Source organism: Cryptomeria japonica, chromosome 8, assembly GCF_030272615.1.
Source record: "Cryptomeria japonica chromosome 8, Sugi_1.0, whole genome shotgun sequence".
In the NCBI taxonomy this organism is placed as follows: domain Eukaryota; kingdom Viridiplantae; phylum Streptophyta; class Pinopsida; order Cupressales; family Cupressaceae; genus Cryptomeria; species Cryptomeria japonica.
The window spans coordinates 500184227-500206541 of NC_081412.1; positions in this window are offsets into that span (position 1 = coordinate 500184227).

Consider the following 22315-nt stretch of genomic DNA (forward strand, 5'->3'; position numbering starts at 1 on the left):
TAACCTTTTCTACTTTGAGTTGGTTACCCCTTTTTACTATTTCCACCTTTTGTACATCATCAGCATTTTTGGCATCTGTGGTTCTAAGGAAGTCTTTAACTTGTTCCTCTTTTTCTTGACTAGCTTTAACAGTAGCAGTAACACCGCTTGATGCCTCTTTCTTTGTGACCTCTTTTACAAACATGGAACCTGGCTCACCTTGATCAGTATCTCTCTTGGTGCTTCTCAGATTGTAGTTATGTTTAGCTTTGGCGATTGCGGCCTTAGTGAGATTTCTAACCTCTTCTTCACTAGGCCTCCTAAGATGAACTTCTTCATCTTCAATTGTTACCACATTCAATGTAGGGTGCCAGCCTAAGGCTAACTGCCCTTTTACTGATCTTTCATTATCTAACGCATCACTGCACTCACTTGGCATAGATTCCTCATCACTTTCTATGATAGTTTCAAACATATTAATATCAAGCTCTGCTTCTGGTCTCATGGATTCCTCCAGAGCTTGAGCTACTGCACACTGGTGAGGAGAATGTGGTCCATCACAAGCAATACACCAGGGAGTATTTTCTATATTATTAACAGTCTTGCCTTTCAAAGGATCTGGTGTGTCTTGGCTTTGGGCAATTTTAGGCTTCTCAACTTGGGGCTTACCATCCTTCCAATTTGTATTGTATGGCATATCATGTAACCTAGGAGGTCTATCTTGCCAATTGTAATGAGGTTTATCATTTTTGTTAACCTTAGCAGTCAAATCTTTCATAGCAGTGACCAGTTTTTCTATTTTGTCCTCTTCCTTAGCAACTTTGTTAGGTTGCTGTTTGGTTTCATGCCATAATCTTCCATCTATCCTCCTTCCTAATTTGCCAGATGCCTTTCTATTACTTTCAACATTTATGGCAATTCTAAAGGCATCCCTCAAGTTATGAGGATTTTTATCTCTGAGAATGTAAGCCATTTTAGAATCAAATGCATTATAATAGGTGTTAAGGCACATATTGTCATCTAGCCTCATTACCTGATATAATCTATGCATAGCCTTCTGGAACCTAGCATTAAAATCAGTGACTATTTCATTTTTAGATTTTCTGATATTATTGAACTCATTCAGCATGAAACTCACATTAGTCTTATCACCATACTGTTCTTGAAAGCAATTTTTGAATTCCTCCCATGAACCTATGCTGGCTACTGGAAGACCTCTATACCAATCTCTTGCATCATCAACCAGGGATTGAACAAACAGTTTCATAATCACATCCTCATCAACTATCTCATAATCATTTATCAAATCCCCAAAAGATTTGAGATGTTCCTCAGCACTGACTGCATTGTTCCCGGCAAATTTATGGAGTTTGTCTCTTAACTCAATGGGAACATGATTTGGATATCCTGGGATCCCATCAAAAAACAATTGCTTATATTGTTCTAGATTAATCGGCCTTCTTTGAAAAGGGGAAACAGTATTATTATTCCCCATAATCATCTTAGCCTTTGAGATTGGGGATTGAGATGTTTGGGTATACTGCTTATTTGAAGGTATATGGCTTACTGAAGCAATGTTAGCGTGCACTGCTGGTCGGATATTGACCTGAGGGAGAGAAATTTGTTGGGGATTAGGCTTACTAAGATCTTCTGATGGGAACGTAATAGGGGGAGCTTTTAGGTAGTTGATCTTTCTCTTAACTTCCTGATTTGCAGCTTCTAACTCAGCCTTTTCCAATTCCATTTGGAGGTCTTCCTTTTCCTTCCTCATCCTTTCCATCTCTCTCTCATGTGCTAGGATCCTATGAGAAATCCCTTCTGCAGTTTTAGACTCTACCCCATCATCTACCCATATCTGTTTCCCTTTGTCTAAATTAACTTTAGGGAGTTGGGAATCATTAGGGACTTCTTTACTTGGCTGGGCTACTGACTTAGGAACTGGTCTGATCTTAGGGGTTAAGATTTCCCTGATCACCGGGCCTTCTTGATCACTCTTTTCTTTATCCTTGGCAAGGACTTCAAGATCAGCTATCTGTCTAAGAAGCCTATCTCTCTCCATCATTTTGGCTTTAACTTCCTTTTCCTTATTTGCCTCCTTTTGGGCCCTCAAGGATATTAAATGATGAACTCTTTTATTTAATTCTTCAATTTCTTGGGACATTTTATCCTCATCAGGACAGTTTTCTTCAGAATCCGATGCATTAACTTGATCTATATCAATCAAACTAATGTTCCCATCTATTGTCCTAGGAACAGAGTGCCTAATAGCATTTGAACTAGTTCTATCTTTTGCAGAAACACTAGCATGTGATAAATCTCGACTTACAATAGGCATATCATCAATATTTCCAAACAATCCTGAATGAAAACCTAAAATATCCTGATCCGAATCTCTTGAGGATGAATTTGACTTTGCATAAACAGCTCGGTCAGGCATCTTACCAGTATTGTTGTTTTTCTGCACCCATGCAGCATTTGACGGCTCATGCATCACAGATCTCTTCTGGCCCCTTCATGATTGCTCGGGCAGACCTTCTTGCAGGGTTTCACGAGGATGTTTCTTCATGAATGATCTTGTATGCTTATTTCCTTGCATCTTGTTTGTCTCTATTTTAGAAAGTTTATATCTCACAAGGACTGGTTCAAAAATAACAGAGTCGCCACCCACAAAGCTGTGGGAAATATAGACGCAAGCAGTCTTACTCACAAACACAACAATACTTTCCACAAGTCTTGGCACAGATTCTATGTGTATATCTTTGTGATAACTGTCCCCAGCGGAGTCGCCACTTTTGTTGTTCTCAAAATCTGATTCCCCTTCAATGCCTTTAATAATATAATCTAAAATGGGTGCCAAGAAGGCATCAAGGATGAAAGAATTTCGGAGACAACATATGACAAGGTTTGGTTAGACCTTCTACACTTTGGGCTCTTCCTTAAGCCCAGGTGGGTATACCTTCTGTGAATTAAATCCACACTCTTAAGCAACAAATCCACAGCAAACCAGTCCAGAAAACCAGTGGATTTGTTCACCTTAAAAACAATTGAAAACAAAGAGGGAAACAATACTCAATTTCAACATATTTGATCGACAACAAATGCAATAAAGGCCTCAGATTAATACCAGTGCTTTATCCAAGGTTACAGAGTCACTCAAACTCAAATAAAACTCCTGAAATGAGGTACCTCTATACTTCCCATCAACTCAGCTTCCATTTATCCCTGTAAATGCCTAACATCGACGAGGATCTAATCACTTCAAAATGAACTATGGTCCTCCAATCCAAAGTTTCTCCTAAAGTATTTACCGGTAGAGTGGTCGTGCATATTTAATTTCCCTCCTAAAGAGAAAAGCTAGAAACACTCATACTGAGATTGCCTTACAATTCCATTCGAACAGAAAAAATCCTAGACTATTCTGAATGAAACAAAGTAAATAAACTTAAGGACAAGTTTGAAGACGACACACAGCTTTACTCAAAATTGATGGTCTGTATATTAATATTCATTTGAAAAATTTCTACAAAAGTCTGATTCTCCATTAATCTTTGGAAAAGCGCAGAGAATTTTTCTGCAGCGTTTTCTTACAAAAATTTGTGATCCCCCTCTCTCTAGTCCTGGTATCCATTTATAACAATATGGATGCACAAAGCTTCGGACTTCTTTGAGGAAAGTTTGTTACAATTACTTCAAAAATTGAAGAAGTTACAATTTCGGTTATGCGCTCTTTTCAGCTTCTTCAGCAGTCTGTTGGACAGGTTATTCAGTTGCAACCTCCTCTGGCTTTTCAGGGACGTTCTCTAACTGCTCCGGATCTCGAGTGGAATATTTAATTCCCCACTCACCATACGTCTCCTCGGTCGGCCATACAAAATTAATCACATCACTTTTAACCTTAGTCAACCTTTTCCAAGAATTCCTTAGTTTGTTGACTTCTGAGTTAAGAAAACTGTAATGTGATTTAATTCTCTCTATTTCCTGTATGGTTATAACAAAAAATGAGGTGTCATCCAGATCAATAATTCCCTTGACCCTTGCTGACAATTTAACATTTATCTCATTGAGCCATATCTGTTTGTCTTTCAGTTGATCTGGATTAGCAAAAATTCCTGGGAGTAATTCACACACCTGATCAGTGTATTCCTTTTTAAGTAATTTAACCCTTCTATCCACATTATCCACCTCTGTCGCCAATTGCAATAAACTCTTAGTAATATCAGAAGTGGATTTGATAATAGGGTTAGCTCTTGCTTCATCACAGGAAACACACATGAACTCTAAATCCTGCTCCCTAGGCCTCCATCTGTCAAAAATGGGAGTCAATATGACTTTATCTCTTATCAATTCAGTCCATATCTCCATGACTTTTCCTACACTATTGTGAAGGAGTGAAGCATTTATAGTGTCTGCAAAACTGGAGACTGTGGCCTTGATCTTTTCTTCATACTTCCCTGCATAATAGGCCTGAGCTTGCTTAAGACTCTCCAATTCTTGGGGAGTTATCTCTATCATCTGAGAGCTGGAAGGTGCAGGAGATGGTGGGAACTCAATAATGGGGCTAGTAGGTGGAGGTCTTGCAGGAGAAGAGGTGATCATTAATGTTGAAGATTCACCTTGTTGACGTTGTCCTGCTAATTGGCTCTGCAATCTGGCAATAATACTCTCCTTGCCTCTTATTTCCTCCTTGGCACTGTCATAAGCCTTCAAGACTATTTCCAATTTGAGCTGGAGAGCCTCTTTTTCTTTAGCATCCTTCTCAGCTACTGCAACACTAAATTTGGCAGTCTCCAACACCGTGCTAGCAGCCTCTACTACCCCTGTACTTTCTACTCTCCTAACCATCAATCCGCCAATGTGACTTGTCCCTGTGGTGTCTTTACCCTTCTTGTCCTCATTTCTCTTAAGGGACCACATGACTAGAGCAGCATTGTTTTTACTGAATGTAACCCCTTCCATGGGTTTGGTTTCTTTCCTCACTGCATCCAGCACCAGAACATCAGCAATATTCCATTCTGGCAAAATGAGCACTCCAGCTTGTGCTACTAAATCTCTCCCCTGTTCAGGAGTGATGGTTTTGAATTCTTCCATCATCTCCTGTTTTATTTCTTCCTCCACCAATGCTGGATCTTTATTTAATTGTTTTGCCTTTCTTGTTTAGCATTATACTTATCTATATGTTGTTTCCATATAAACTGCATGAATGCTTCAGATGTTACAAAACTATCATCTGCTAGAAAAGCACTAGTGGCCTTCTTTATCTCAGGATCCCATTCCTGGCCTTTGAGTTCAGTTGAGGTGATGTCCATTTGTGCTTCAGTGGGTTCTTCTGGCATCCCTTCTTCCACTTCATCATATGTATATGCAATTTCCCCCAAACTGCCCAACTGAGAGAGGTATTCAGTTGCTGCTTGTTCATCTCCAATGTGGAGAGGGGATTGGGATGGGGAATATAGGGGTGTATCTGATTGCACTTCCTTCCCCACCCTCTGCTTCTTTGGGCTGTCTTGGATATCAATGACTTCATGTGCTTTCCTCTTCCCTTTAGATGAAGAGGGTTCCCTTGTTGCAGACACCAACACACTGTAACCTGCTTTCTTATGCAGGGTATAATCACCAGGAGGGATGGCTTTAGTAGGAGCTGATTTTCCCAAAATCATTCTTGCTTTCTCAGGGTTGTTTTTAATTACAACTTCCCTGTTCTCCTTTATTGTCTGCATCACATCCTCAAAACAAATAATCAAAAATTTTATCTTTTCTTCCAATGGGAAGAAGCTAGACAATGGGTCATAGCTAGCATCAAATTGATGCACAAAATCCAGGGCCTTCCTGTAAGCTACCCATTTTTCTTTCCTCAACTCCTGTTCATCCAAATCAAATTCATTCCTGATGAGGTCTTCAGGAAAGTGGAATTGATGGGGCTTACCTCTGCATGCTACTTTCTTCCGGAATACACCATTGAAGAAGTCCTCCGGGTCAACACATCTTGACACTGCAGTGGACAAATGGTAGGGTTTGAGGAAATCCTCCAAACATTTCCATCCGCCCTTGGTGATTACAAATTGGTGGGCTAGTGTAGCTGTAGGGAAAATAGTCCCTTTACCTCGGCCTGTTAACTCTGCCTCTTGCAAGTCACCAATTTGTCTGAGAATCTCAGCTATTCCCACTTTGAGGGGGACCTGGTATGGTAACAAAAATGGGGTGCCTCTGAAACCAAAGACCCTAAACACTGTGGACACTGGATATAAATACATATCACCCCAGTTATGAACAATCTTGACATTCTCTGCGAATTCTTTTGGTCTTAAGAATTCCAGAAGAACCTTGGGGACTCGTGGATTGTCAGAGCAAAGAAGAGTCCTTATTTTGGATGCAAAGTATTTATCAAACTTTAGAAAACTTGCATCCTCTCTATCCCATGACAATACGGTACTCCATAATTGTACTGGCATCTTCTCTCCCTCCTTTTCTTTTACCAGATCCATTCCACTGGCAAAATAATCTCCACCTTTGAAGAGGAAGAGGTGCATCAATAGTGAATACCACCCAAATGGCCTATCCACCTTCCCATTCTTTATCCCCATCAGTCCTCCATGGATAGCATCAGCAATATAGGAGGCATAATCAAATGTAATAGCAAGAGAAGGATTCAAAATTTGAACAATCATTAACAGATAATGATTTGGTATATTAGATTCAGCATCCTCTCCTAGAACTTGGCAAAGTGCCCAGTACATCCCTTTTGCCCTTAAGGTAAACATACTTAGTGAAAAGGGTTCTTGTGTATTGGGCCCTACAACTGCTAACCCTCCCACTTTCAGAAAAAGTTCTTTGAGAGGCCCATTCCTGAGATGAGTCCTCTGTGCCTTGTATACCTGAGTTAATTGTGTGAAGTTTATATGCTCCAAGAAATTGGTAAACTCACTAAGCCCAAACGCTTTTCTCAGCTCTTCTGCATTTATCTCTACAAGGGTTTTTCCATTCACATCCCGGATACACCTGGTAACTGAATCATCATTTAAAGTCATCTGGGTTAACAAATCTGTATCCATGAACACCCCTGGGACTACCAATTTCCCAACATCTAGTTCCCAAATGCTATTTTGAGGAGCAGGAGAATTCCTCATTCCAAAACCGATTTTAAATAACCCCAACCCAGATAGCCCAACCTGTGGGTCTCTTAACCAATTACCCTTATCATACAATCCTTCTCCAATCTTCAGTCGGGGAGCCCTGGGTACTAATTCTTTGGCCTTAGATGCCTGGTTGGTTGACAGCGTCAACTGCTCTAAGAAGTCATCACACACACTTCTTTCAAGATAATCAATTTTACCAGAAAATTCCCTTTTAGGAGCCCTTTGCAATACAACCGGATAAATATTACTTCTGAAACTATTTATGCTATATGAGAACAATTTCACGTATCACAACACAAGAACGGCTGCAAAATAAGAAAAACCTGATGCTTGCTCGAAGAAATTCGCTCTGCAACCAATTCGCCTTCTCTGTATTTGCAAAAGATAACTCTGCGTTTGCCTCCTCTGCAAAATCCTTTTAAGAGGTATCCTTACTTGGTTGTTAGGAAATCAAATGCTTGTACTCTGGGCCTTAACTGTAACATTGATTCCGCATGCTTCGGTCGTCCCTTCAAAATCGAATTCATACGAGAATTCATATTTTAGCTCCAACGGGTCGCAGTCTTTCTGCAAGTGTCTCTCTGTGAATTTCATTTTCACGGCTTTGTCCTTAGTCTAAGTCCTGTCTTTTTATTGGCCACATAATACCACGCGGCATCCGACCATTGGCTTAGAAAATCCCCTCACATTCTATTTTGATACTGGCTGAATGTCGCCCTTTATACCGTAGCGGGCCCGTGCTTTTCTCTTTTGCCATGTCATCATCATGACACGTGGACGGCTGATATTCATTCTCGCTATTTCGCAGCCTTAAAATGTGAGCACTTAACCCTTGCAAAATAGCGCGGGCCGTTGGATTATCTTTCAAGTTAATCGCTTTTTAATCCATCGAACAGGTCCTCAGGAATGGTGGGCCCGCTGAGTCATCAGTGACATCTGGCATCTAGTCATCCACTGTGCTGATTTGTCACTCTGTCATTTGCCGGAAGAAGAACCATGGGGGGCCCCACTTCAGTCTCGACAGGTCTACCTCAGGAAAGGTGGGCCCACAGAAACGCCATAGACACCTGGCTTTCGTGGCACCTTCGAAGTTGACCTGTCAACTTTTCATTTGTTGAACATACACTATAGGGACCCACAGCTGCCTTTTAGACCGCGTGGCATCAAGACACGTGGACGGTCCAGGTTAACTTTTGCTATTTCGCAGCCTTAAAATGTGAGCATCTTACCCTTGCGAAATAGCGCGAGCCGTTAGATCTTATCTCGACTTGCGCGACATTTAAACCCTGCTAGGAGCTTTCAGAAGAGGTGGGCCCACGGACACATCATGGACACCTGGCTTTCGTGTCACCTTCGACTGTGGCGGCCCGTGCCACGTGTTACCTTATAATACGCCAAAAGAAAGCCACGGGGCTCCAGCTATCACTGACAACTATGCCTTCCACTTACCCTGTCGTGACAGATGGACGGCCGATATTAATCCTCGCTATTTCGCAGCCTTAAAGGGCAAGCACTTAACCTTTGCGAAATAGCGCTGACCGTCAGATCCTTTCTAAAGTTGCTCAGCATTTAAACCCTGCTAGGAGCTTTCAGAAGAGGTGGGCCCACGGACACATCATGGACACCTGGCGCCCTGTCATCTTCGAAGCTGACCTGTCGACTTTTCATTCGCTGGAAGGAGCCACGGGGTCTCAATGAATTGTAAGAGCTATCCTTGCCAGGTCACCTCCACCTATGAGCTGACTCATCCTTGGGGCCCACTTTGATCCTTAATCTTAAAATGTTGACTGTGGCGGCCTGTGCCACGTGCTGCACTCCAATATGCCAGAGAAAACCACGTAGAGGGGGCCCCACCTTCTTGACAGCCGCGACCTTCACTTCCTCCACATGACACATGGACGGCCGATATTAATCCTCGCTATTTCGCAGCCTTAAAGGGCAAGCACTTAACCTTTGCGAAATAGCGCCAACCGTCGGATCTTTTCTGAAGTTGATCAGTGTTTACTGGGCCCGGCACTTTAGAAGGAAATAATAAAAGGCAAAAATTTTCAAATAATAAACATGACCGCCTAGGTAAATAGCAAGGGGGGACACTTCTTACGACCCCGCGACCCATGACTTAAGTGAAATAAAGTAACGTCGGAATAGAAACCAGGGGACCTAACACAAAAGATAAAGCCTAAAACTTAGAAAAACCTTAAACCCTCTAGGTTTAGAAAAAGGCTGAAGCATTTGGGGCCACATCTTATACAAATTTTTTCAAAAACCATAGCCAAATATGGGGAAAGAATCCAATTTTAAAACAGCGATAACAGGTTGTTTGGCACTGGTGGTGGGAAGCTTGGGAGCATGCCTATTTTCTTCCTAACTCTCTGGTTGAGTTTTGGAACAGTCTTCGTAGACCCCCTTCTAAGACTTCCTTTCTGGAGGTGGCTTGGGATATTGGTCTAGGATTTATTATCTGGCAGGTGTGGCTGGAAAGGAATCGTAGGATCTTCCAAGATAAGCCAAGGAGGGTGCAACAGGTGTGGCTGCAAGTAATAAATATGCTATAGGAGACTCTTGCTGCGAAGTGTGATCTCTCGGAGGATATTGCTCCTGGAGATGTGAGAGTGGTTCAAAAGTTGAACATTCTAGGTGCTGATCCTAGCGGTGCTCCTTGGAAGATACAACAAACCAGAAGCAGGAAAGCTAAAAGGAAGGTGTGTAGGGAAGGAAAGTGGTCCCCCCCCCCTAGTGGGACTCTCAAGATCAATACTGATGGGTCTTCTAGGGGGAATCCCGGGCATGCTGGGGTTGGAGGAATTGGTAGGGATAGCTCGGGTAAGGTTATTTTCTTTTTCTCTGAATATAAGGGAATTCAAACCAATAATTACATGGAGGCACTTGCTATGTTCATGGCTATTGAAAGAGGGTGTGCTCTCGGATGGAGCAAGATGATCTGTGAGTCTGACTCTTAGGTGGTGGTGGATATGCTGAATTTGCAACGGATGGAAGATGTGGATTGGCATCCGGCAGTGGTGGGTAGACAAATCCTTAGGTTGAGCGTCTCTTTGGATGATGTCTCTTTTTGCTATGTTCCTCGTGAGTGGAATAAGACTGCTGATTGCCTGGCTAAGTGGGCTTCTGATCGTGGAGAGGGATGGAGGATGGGAGATTGGACTCACCTGCCTCCGGAGTGTGCTTTGGATTTTGAGAATCTGGTCAAGGAAGATATGGATAGTTAGTTGTGCCCCTTTTGGGGGTTTTTTCTTCTGGTGTTGTTTTCTCTTTCGGGCTCCTGGCCCCTGCTTTTTGTACTTTGATGGTTGATTCAATAAATTTTTACCCCCTTTTTTCAAAAAAAAAAATGAAAAAAATATAACAATATCAAATAATTCCATTCTACTTCTTTCCCATTTACTATATAAGTTAGGTTCAAAGTATATATATAGATATCATTAAGGAATACACAATTTTTAACTCAAAATACAATAGAAGACATCTTTATTTGATAATAGAAGAGGATACATCTTTATTTAATAGTAGAAGAGAATACATCTTTATTTTATAGTAGAAGAGAATACATCTTTATTTTATAGTAGAAGGGATTACATCTTTATTTTATAGTAGAAGGGATTACATCTTTATTTTATAGTAGAAGGGAAGACATTTTATTGAAGTGTTGTAACACGTTACATCACTCATCGAGAGGAGTCAGGGGAGTGGATTCTTCCGACTCATTCAGACTTAATGGGGTATATCCTTCCGATTCAGTCTCACTTAGAGGGGTATAGCCCTCAGATTCCTCAGAACTAATCACTATTGGCCTGATAGGTGAATATTCCAACTCAGGCTCTTTTTCTTTTTCAGGGATATTCTTCTCAGTATGACATTCTGTAGGGTCCTTTCCTATTACAATACTCTTTTTTGGGACTGGTTTTGCTTCAAAAGGAGCATCATCCAAAACCGGCTTAACAGGTGATTGAGGATCCTTTTTAACCCTCAGGTAATGGGCATATCCTGCTACCGACTTTCGGGCTATCTGCTTGGTACGAACCATTTCTGTAAAACATAAAGCTATTAATTTCCATATTTATCTTAGCGAAGTGACTCATATAGGTCCTAGTGTTATAAACCTGGCTCTGATACCAAAATGTAAAGACGTCAATCTAGGATCTAACCCTCAACTACGCTTTATTCATAAATAAACTTAAAATTTCAATCTCTAAACATATTTTATACAAGATATAAGCAAACATCGAATATATCATAATAATGCACATGAATAATACAATATCCAATATAAAGTTCTTATTTTCTACTTAGGCTTCTAAATTGCCTTAAGAATATACAAGAAGATGCTTCTATCGATCTTTAGTCTGAGTCGCTTCCTTCTGTCTTTCGAACGCAGACGAGAACAAGAATCAGGCGCTTTTTCTGCCCAACCTTGAAGCTTACGCTTCCCTGAAATTCTTGGTCAATCAAGAATACCCGACCCTGCACGAATTGGTTTAACCAAAGAAATCGAAAGCAAGAGGGAATCTAGAGCATGCCTAGATAATATATGCGTTTTCATTTTTCCTAGTTCATTCGAAGAAAGAAGCATTTGCTATCATACTAGGATGTGGTAGAGAGCATAAATAAGCAATTTCCATCTTTTTCTATGGATAATTCAAACAATAACTTGGCCGAGTATATGCCATGCACAACAAAATAATAGTTGGAAAAAGCAACTATTCTCCCTAAAGCATCCACATTCGGCACCCGTCCCAAAAGGTAAATTTTTCCAACTCAAGCTTAACCCTAGCTTGATTCCCTCAACACAAATTCTTTTGAGAATACAATCTTTCTTTTAAAACAAAAATAGAGATATCACTTTTGTTGCTTACTAATCATTACTTGTCTAATATATCTTTCGAAGATAATCTTTCATAAAAAAAAAAATGATAAACTTTTAAAAGCAATAATCTTAAAATCAATCCTTTGACCAAAATAAAGTACATACAATAGAAGGTGTTAAACATGCATGAAATTAATCTCATATGTAAACAAAAGTACGCAAACACATTCTAAAAATAAAATTTAAACTAATTATTTTTGTGCAAAATACGATATTAACAACATCTTTTCTCTAAATTCTTTTCTTCTATTCCATAATGGTTTATAAAGCATTTAAAATATGATATTAATAATTGATACCCATTTGGACGTACATATCTATTATCTAAACTTCCATTTCTACACATTCTATACCAAATTTAACAAATTAAATAAAACATAAACAAAGGATTCTAACCTCTTGGAAACTTTAGAGTGGATTGTAAGCTTTTGACCTTGTCGTTCTTCATCAAATGATTCCATGGCTTGATTGCAAGTCTCTCTTTCTCTCCAACTATTCTTATCTCTATCCAACTATCTCTCTATCACTCAATCTCCACGATATTATCCAACTATTCTTCCTCTACATCCAGCTATTCTTCTTCTATCTCAAACTATTCTTCCTCTCTATCAAACTATTCTTCCTTCCTATCAAACTATTCTACCTCTTTATCAAACTATTCTTCCTTTCTATTCTAACTCTCTATCGAACTATTCTTACTCTCCCTTCAAGAAATTATCGCTCTTCTAATCTCGTGTGAGAAAGAATGAATGAATGAGTGTGTGCATACATCTATTTATTCTAATCTTGGCTATGTTTGCTACTATCCTCTGGGTCTTATTTATTGTTCCATTATTTCTATTGTCATGTGGTTGTAACTATATTCTCCATGCAGTCTTATGGATTAAATACCATCCTTGTTTTGTGGCGAGTTCGAGTCTTATTGTTTAAAGCTTCCAACCGTTTCAGTTGGAGCTTGATTGCTGCATGGAATCTGTCAACTTCAGCTTATCCACCGCAGAGTGATGTTGCATGCCAAGTCGTGGGAGCGATTTAAACGTTGTTTACATTTCAAATGGGAGTAGTGGTAGTCGGTAGTATCTCCCTTAGGCTGTGCCTACCTTAAACATCTTACCTTATTGCCTCCCACCACATTTGACCTATGTTAATGCTTTGATAGCGGCCACCGTGGATGGAGGGAGACTGTTATCAAACTGACCAAAGCAGCTACCATGGGTGGAGGAGTCTGTTTACACACCGACCAAGGCGGCTCTTCCATTTGCTTCAAACGGTCGACCACCTTTTTCAACCTGCCACCTTATATTATTATATTTAATATTATATTTATAATATGGTATGTTTTATAATTTATAAATGACTTTTCATTAAACATTAAACTTTGTTTTTAATATATTCTTTAATAAACCTTTTCTTTGATAAAGAAATATATATATATCGGATTTTCATTTCCTAATTTAATTTCATACATACAAATTCAATATTTACAAATAGATGATCAAATTATTATTAGACAAATTTCGTATGAATAGACAAAACATTTGACGAAGTCAAATTTCATGATAATTGGTTATTGATATATGTATATGATTGAATAAATTTCTCATATATATATATTAGACTATTATTCAATTTACAAAAGTTAAACTCGTATGTACTCTTTTCATACATTTACATACCTGAACAAGAAGGACATAAAAAAATCCTAGGGTCAATATTTGTTTTCGAATCATCTACACATTTTATCTCTTTTAACCATAAAGCTTAATATTTCACCATTACTCATGCAACTTAAATTCAATTCAATCGCCACTCACATCATACAATCAATACACATGTATAATTATTTAAATCAATCTACTACTCATTCCAAATTCATCATTTCAATTCGAACAAACACTCAAATAAGGTCATTTAAATCATCCACATTTTCAAGATTCAAATTATAAATCCTAATGTGGTGTGTGAAAGATTCCCTTTTCTATCGAAGTCATTCAGTTAAAAGCAATTCTACCTGATTCGTGTTCTCGCCTTCAACCTCCTTCACCTCATCCGGCATTACTTGCACTCAAAATTTTATTAGTATTGACAAACCCAAAAGAATATTGAATTTCATATCATTTGCAGGAGTAAAAAGTATATTATATTTCCTCATACTAGATTATGAATGATCTAATCTATTTTAAATTTCAAAATCACATTACATCTTTAAATTGCACAATATTAAATAAAACGATTCGTGACAAATATCCTATAGTTGTATTTAATCCTCAAATGACTAAACATCTCTTACTATGAAAAAACCTTTATGCTCTAGCAAAAAGAGACTAATACACATGTTGCCACTTTCACAATAACCCCTCATAGGCCATTGATATCTTTTGATCTTCTTATTCCTATTTTCAAACCCATATTCGATAACAACAAAAAAAATTTCAAACATTATCTACCTTACTTTTGACCAACAATTTCATACTATTGTTTCTCTTGCAACAATGCAACCTAAACCTTGAATTTGGTGGCTTTGCCTTTAATGGTAATATTTTAAATTCAATGAATATGCCCTAATCTATTTTGCATGATTTATTTAGCATAATTGTGAACAATCTCTTTGGGAATGCATTCTTTTGTTTTGAATAATGATTTGTTGGAATGCATAATTAACTATGATTTGCTTAAATTCATTTTTAAATTTAATTTGGTACCAAAGATAGTTCTAGCCAAATTCTCTCACAGGAGAGCCAAAGATTATAAGAGTATAAGAACATCAAAATTCAGGGTTGATGTAGCAAATGGAAACAAAAGTCTAAATAATTCTTTTTTTTTTGTTCTAGGTGTAAGAAATCAATTTGGGTGTAACAATCTTGCTCAATCTGATTGAGTTATAAATCTAAATCTTTTTGCTTTTAGTAATAGTGTTGGAGGTACAATAACGGGTGTGATTAGAGCCTAGGGTGAAGATTAGTAAGCAACAGAGTACAAATGAAGTATTTAATTTGCAATTTTACATAACAAACTTTGCAAGAGTGTACAAATTGCCTAGAAAATCTAACACTTTTATGAGATTATGTAGAAATAAACACTATTTTGTCATCTATTAGTGGTTGAGTGTGCAATCACCCAAGTTACAAATCGTCGCATTAGATCAAGCCCCATTGATGGATTATTTTCAAGATTGATTATTGAGTCTATAAAAAGGAATCCATATAAGAAGAAATTTAATTTTTAGGTTCAACTAATTGCCAAGTGTCATTATCCATGATTGAGTAATATTACATTGCATTTATCCATTCCTTATAATTCTGATCTTCTTCAAAATTTTAAACTACTTGACCAATTTTAATTATCATTTCAATTATTTTAATCATAATGAATATTTTTAACACTTAAAATTCTAATAATAAATAATAAACATACATTAAAATAATTTTGTGTAATAAAAGTAACACAAATACATGATTTATAAATTTACTATTGTATTAATGACAATCTAATCAAACTTGTTTGAAACATAAGAAAAAGAACATTTTATTAAATGATTTACCATTAGAAACTTGAATAGTGTAAGAAATATTATATTTATAAAATAATATTCATCCTTTAGATGACATATATTACCATTCTAATTCACATGCAAACTTTATAAGACATCCCTCTATGGAACACACACACATCAAATAATGATTGGTTAATTTATTTATGACTTATTCCAACACTCCTTAAGGAACAATAGAATTTTGATTAACCCCTAGCATATCCCTTCTTATTACAAACTTTGTCTTTCCAAATGGCTTAGTGAATACATCAGTCATGTTGTCATTGGTGTTACAATATTGTACCTTAACCTCTTGAAACTAAATCTTTTCTCTTACAAAACGATGTTGAGTTTCAATATGTTTTTATCTTTCAATATAAATAAGATTATTTCCAAGATCGATTGTACTTTGATTATCTCACTTGATTGGAGTTGGTACTTTCTTTTTCTCCATATCTTCAAGAATTCTACTTAGCCCAATAATAACTAAATGAAGATCCATCCCACAAATCCAATTATCTATTAAAGACTATTTTTACCTATCTATTTACTTCTATGTTATATCTCTCATTTCTAGTTACCAATCAATCTTCAATTGTTTGTTGTCTATATGTTTTGAAATTCTTAAGGAAATTTGTTTGTCTCAAATTCCTATATTTTTAATCTGTTTCTTTATGAACTTCTTTTCTAATCTATTTTCTGATTTGGTATTGTTGTCACGAAGGATTGTACCCATGATTCTAAGTGTGAAACCAAGAAATCCTATGAAACATTGAAACACCTTCGAGCCTGTGGGTTGCTCAAAGTGAAGGTGAGTCTACGGGTTATGGGTTGGCTTCCCTTGAATCCCTCCTAAAAAAATAAACTACTGATGTAGAAAAAAGTGAGAAATAATCTGAAAATATTAAAATATGCAACTAAACTAGGAGGTGATACACCGAATTATAATGGTAATAGCCTAAAAACTCACAAAAATATGATAGAAATTTGCCCACACAAAGTAATTGTACTCTTCAACCACATAAACATTTCTTAGGAAGGCTAAGGAAATCATAAACTTGGATGTAAAACCAGTTTCATGACCAAATTAACAGTTATCTCTTTTACACAACCTAAAACCCATGATTCTAAAAAGAAAGGATACATGCACATGAAAGAAACTGAAATTCAAAGGTTTATGGGACAAAACACAATAAATCCCTATCAAATCTATAAAATGACCATGCATAATTAGTAAGGAAAACTCATGAAACTCTGTAATATCAAAGGAATCCTACAATATAAAAATGAAAAATGAACTATAATGCTGAGATACAATGCTTTTTTGCAAAAATGTGCATGCAAAAAAGAAAGAACCGAAGGGAAAAAAGGAGGAGAAAGAATATATAGAATGTATGAAGCTCATCTCCTTCAAAAACCCTAAATAGAAAAATCTGCATGAGAAAAAGCTTTGGGCGAATTTTCTCAAAAAAGCTAAAAAAAACTCATGCCTAAATCTACCAACAATAACCTCCAATGCTTAAAATAGGACCCCAACTGATGTTGCATGAAAAAAGACCCTGTTCTGTAAAAAATAGAACTGCCACTGCCACTAATAATATCCCTTTGAAAAAAGAAAGCTCAGTCCAAAAAATCTGTATGCTGCTATGCCAAATATAGAACTGAAAAAGAAAAGTCCCCACCACTAAAAATTTGCATGTGAAGTGTACTGTTGAATATAGGACTGAGAAAACAAACCCTCTTTGAATGCTACATGATATCGGAAGTCAAAAATAGCTCCCCTGAAAAGAAAATTACCTTTGTAAAAAAAATGCATGTCCCTAAGACAAAAATAGCTATAAAAAGGCCTTCTCTTTTCTGAAAATTGCATGAGCAATACCCTGCTAAATATAACTCGAGGAAAAGCATCTACTTCTCTTAAAAAGTATACACTTCATTGAAATTTTGCATGTAATTCGTATGCTTACTTCTCTCTAAAAAATAGTTTTATTCCAATAGTTAAATAAAATAATTTATTTTATATAATTGTTGAAATAAAGCTATTTTATTAATTCCCCTTAAATATTTCATAATTTACTATTAATTTATTAAGATTTTATAAAATAATTTATTTATTTATTTTTTGGCAAGGTGCCAATGCCACTTGATATATTTTATTAATAATATATAATTTTTACAATATCTTTAAAAACTGGTTCAAACTGAGCTCCCAGAGAAAAGAACCAGCAAAAAAAACTCTGGTCATTACTCATCAGCATGACTATAGAAGAGAAGTAGTGAACAATCCTCTAGCTGGAGCTAGTTACAAAATAGAGATCAGCAAAGGAGCATGTAGGCTTATTTACAAATAGGAGCATGCAAGATCATTTTACAAAATAGGAGCATGCAAGCTTATTTACAAAATAGGTTCCTGGGATATATTGAAGGCCCTGCAACAAAGAACTCCTACAACCAAAATTGACATGCCCCTACACCAAAAAACAACTGCAACCAAAATATATGTATACTACAGAATGTAGAGAAATTAGAAGAAACACAAGGTTCCAAAACATGACTGACACCAACGAGATGAGATCTGTGGTCTGCCATTATAGACAAATGCCAAAGGAGAAGAGGTGAATGAGGAAATGCTAGAGAGAAATGAAGCCCAAAATTTTTATGTTGTAAATGAAAAGAGAGAGGAGATATATCATAAAAAATATGACAAACCAAAAGAAGCGATGTACAATGATAATCATGAAAACAATGCTATGCCAAAGTTTAAATGGCATATGAAGGATGAATTCCCAATGTGAAAATAAATATCTCCAGATTTCACACCAGAAGAGAGTACCAAACACACAAACAACATCAATAACAACTAACTCATCATTAATGAATGCCAAGTGATATCAAGTAAAGCAAAGTACCTCAAATCAAAACCAAATAGAATTATGAAAAGAAATACCTCACCAAGAGAAGAGAATATCAACTCGTATAAATGAGAAATCATATAATAAGAAATATTAAATACTCAACTCTCTACAGGCTATACTTAATAGTTTGGGAAGCTCATCAAATCACCCCCCAATCGAGAAGAATCAATAACAGTTTTGTCACAACCCATATTAGCGAGGCAATCAGCCAATGCATTACCTTCATGATAAACATGTGAGATGATGAGATGCTCAAACATATCAAGAAGAGTCCATATTTGTTCAAGAATATACCGTAAATGCCAATTCTCAACTTTTCTTGCCTTGCAAGCATTAATGACAATAGATGAATCACCTTTAATATGAAGGTATTTGAAATTCAAATCCTTAGCCATAACAAGACCACCTAAAAGAGAAAAATCCTCAGCCATATTATTTGTGCTAGGAGAAATTGGCATAGCTTTTAATGCTAATAAAGAACCCAAATAATCACAAAAAACTATCCCTATTCCTGAATCACCAGGATTTCCACGGGAGGATCCAGCAAAATTAAATTTACAAAAAGGGGCATTAGGATGATTCCATTTTAGGAGGAATAATGATACTTTTCCAAGAAGAGATCATAAAATTATCCCAAGAAGAGAACTCTAAATTCATATTAAAATATTTCTAAACATGGGCATTGACTTGCTCAATAATACTTCTTTCCAAAATCCCAAGAACAACCGATAAATCTGATGAGTCACATCTAAAAATGTACTTGTTTCTTTCCCACCAAATGGCCCATATGACTAAAGAGGGAATTATAAACCACAAACAAACAAATAGAGAAGATGAATACAAAACTAGCCAACAGTGAAACATGTCCCATAAAGATAAAGGTAAATGGAATGAAAGAGATAACTTTTGGAGGACAAAATGCCAACAACTACTCACAAACTCACAATGAAGAAAAAGACGATTGCAATCTTCAAGAGCTTTACCACATAAGACACAAGAAAAGGAGGCTGCAATATTAAATTTGACTAAACGATCACTAGTCAAAATTCTAGTTTGCAGCGCATGAGCCAGGAAAAAACACTAGCTTTAGGTAATACTGAATTATTCCAATAGAACAAAAAGGGATGATGAGGAGCATTTTGATTGGTCATTTGTTGAACAACAAAATATACTTCTTTAACAGAGTAGTTTCCCAATTTAGAAGGGCACCAAATAAGTTGATCTTTGATGTTAGAAAGGAAAGTCACCCGGTCTTGCAAAATAGATTTAAAATTTTGAATTTCCTACAAGGACAATGCAAGAGTAGACGGATCCTTCCATGAGACCTTGTGAGAAAATAGATCAACACTATCTACATAATCAACCAATCTAACTCCCCATGATTGAGAAAGAACAACTAAAATAGAAGAAAGAGAATCATGCTGCGAAAGAGGGGGAAAGCCATTCCAAGAGTCTTTCCAAAAAAGAATATCTTCCCCCAAATGGACCTGCCAAGAGAGAAAGTTAGATACCACTTCCATACATAAGATCATAAAGTTCCAAATAGTAGACCCCTGTGGAGGATTAGAAATTGTGAAGATTCTAGCAGGATTCTGGGAATCCAAATACTTAGCCTGCATAATTTGGCACCACAAAGATTGGGGCTTAGTATACATAGACAAAACTAGTTTGCCCCCAAAAGCCCTATTTCTTTTAGATGAGTCCTGAATCCCAACACCACCAAATTGCTTGGAAAGAGACATCTTCGTCAAAGAAATCAGTGGAATCTTTTTATCTTCTATCATGTTATTTTTCCAAAGAAAAGATCGAATAATCTTTTCAGTTTGGGAGATGATTGATCTGGGAGCTTGAAGAACTGAGATATAGTAATTGGGAATGGTAAATAGGACCATTTTAATGAGAAGTATCCTACCTGAAAGAGACAACCACCTAGCCTTCCAAGAAGAAATGCGAGATATAAGTCTCTCAATAACCGAATTCCAAAAAGAAGACTTAGCAGATCCCATAAAGAAAGGAATCCCCAAATAGGTAGAAGGAAGAGTGTCTATTGGGAAACTTAAGATATTCACAAGACTATCAGCCATCAACTGAGGAGTATTAAAAATGAAGATCTTAGATTTATGGGGGCTAATCTGTTGGCCAGATCTAGTAGTATAAGTATCCAAAATAAATTTAATATGAGTCACCTCTTGAGTAGAAGAAGACACAAATAAAAGTGTATCATCAGCAAAAAGGTTATGAGTGACTGAAATATCAGAGTTAGGAATTAATAACCCTTGCCAAAAGCCTAGATCCCTTTGCTTAATAACCAATCGACTAAAAGACTCTGCCATAATGATAAATAAGAAAGGAGATAAAGGATCTCCTTGTCTAACACCCTGGGTTGAAGAAAAGTATCCAGAGGGATCTCCATTAATGATGACAGAAAGTGAAGTAGTAGAAATACAATTCTTGATCCATTTACACCAACTTTTAGAGAAACCAAATTTTCTCAAAACTTTGAGCAAAAAAGCCCAACAAACTTTATCATAAGCCTTCATCATATCAAGTTTGACTGTAAAAGCTAGGATATTGGATGAATTCATGGAATGTAAAGTTTCATGAGCAACAATTTCTCCCTCATGAGTCTATTGACTCAGAACAAAACCTCATTGTTGAGGAGAGATGATATGAGGAAGGATAATTTTAAGTCTTAAATAAATAGTCTTGGTGAAGATTTTGTAAATAGAGTTGCACAAAGAAATGGGTCTAAATTCAGCAAAAGTTTGGGGATTCTTAGATTTCAGGATAAGGGAAATAGAAGTGATGTTAAATTTTTTAAGGATATACCCACCCCTCCTAGACTCTTCCAAAGCCATTAAGAAGTCAAAACCAATAAAATCCCAACATTTCTGAAAGAACAAGATAGTAAACCCATCAGGACCCAGAGCTTTGTCAGGGGCCATGGAAAAAACAATAGAATGAAGCTCATCTAAAGAAAAAGGCCTCATAAGAAAGTCATTACCCTCATGAGAAAAAAGGGAGGGGATATAATCTAAAAGAAAATCCACATGATGATCCATAGAGGAAGAAGAAAAAGAGGGAGATAACAATTCCTTAAAAAAAGACACCCCCTCCTCTCTAATTTGTTGATCTGAATTAAGGACATAACCAGACTTAGAATCCCTAATACTAAAAATTGTAGAAGTAGCTCTTTTAAGCTTGGCTGCAACTTGAAAGAAGGCAGTATTCCTATCACCTTCTTTAAGCCAAACCTCACGAGACTTTTTCTGCCAATAGATTTCAACCTGGGAGCAAAGGATCTCCCAATAAGCTTGCAATTTCTTTTGAGCATCATTAGTGGAGGAATTAGTGCCATGACTAATAATCTCCTCATTAACAACCTTCAAATCATTGGCAACTGCCTCTTTTTTATGAAAAATATTCTTAAAGACCAATTTATTCCAAGCCATAATTTGAGATTTCACGAATTTCAGTTCAGAATAAAATTGAAACATCTTAGTACCTTTGCAAAATGGAGCACTTATCCAACATTTCTTTAATAAAGAAAGAAAATGAGGATGAGTGAACCACATTTTCTCAAACTTAAAAGAAGGTCTAATAGAGGGAACATGATCCAATTTATCAAAATTGAGCAAAATTGGGAAATGGTTAGAATCTAAGGAGGTAAGAATCTCAGAAGAAAAGGAAAAGTTGCTCAAATGTAGGTTTAGGGAAATAAGAAATCTATCAAGGAAAGAGGCAATTTGGCATTTAGATCTCCTATTAGTCCAAGTGAGAGAACCATTAGAATGGAAAATATTGAATAAGGCATTATTTTGTACAAAGGAAGAAAATTCATCAATAACCTTCTAAGCTATAGGATTACCCCCTC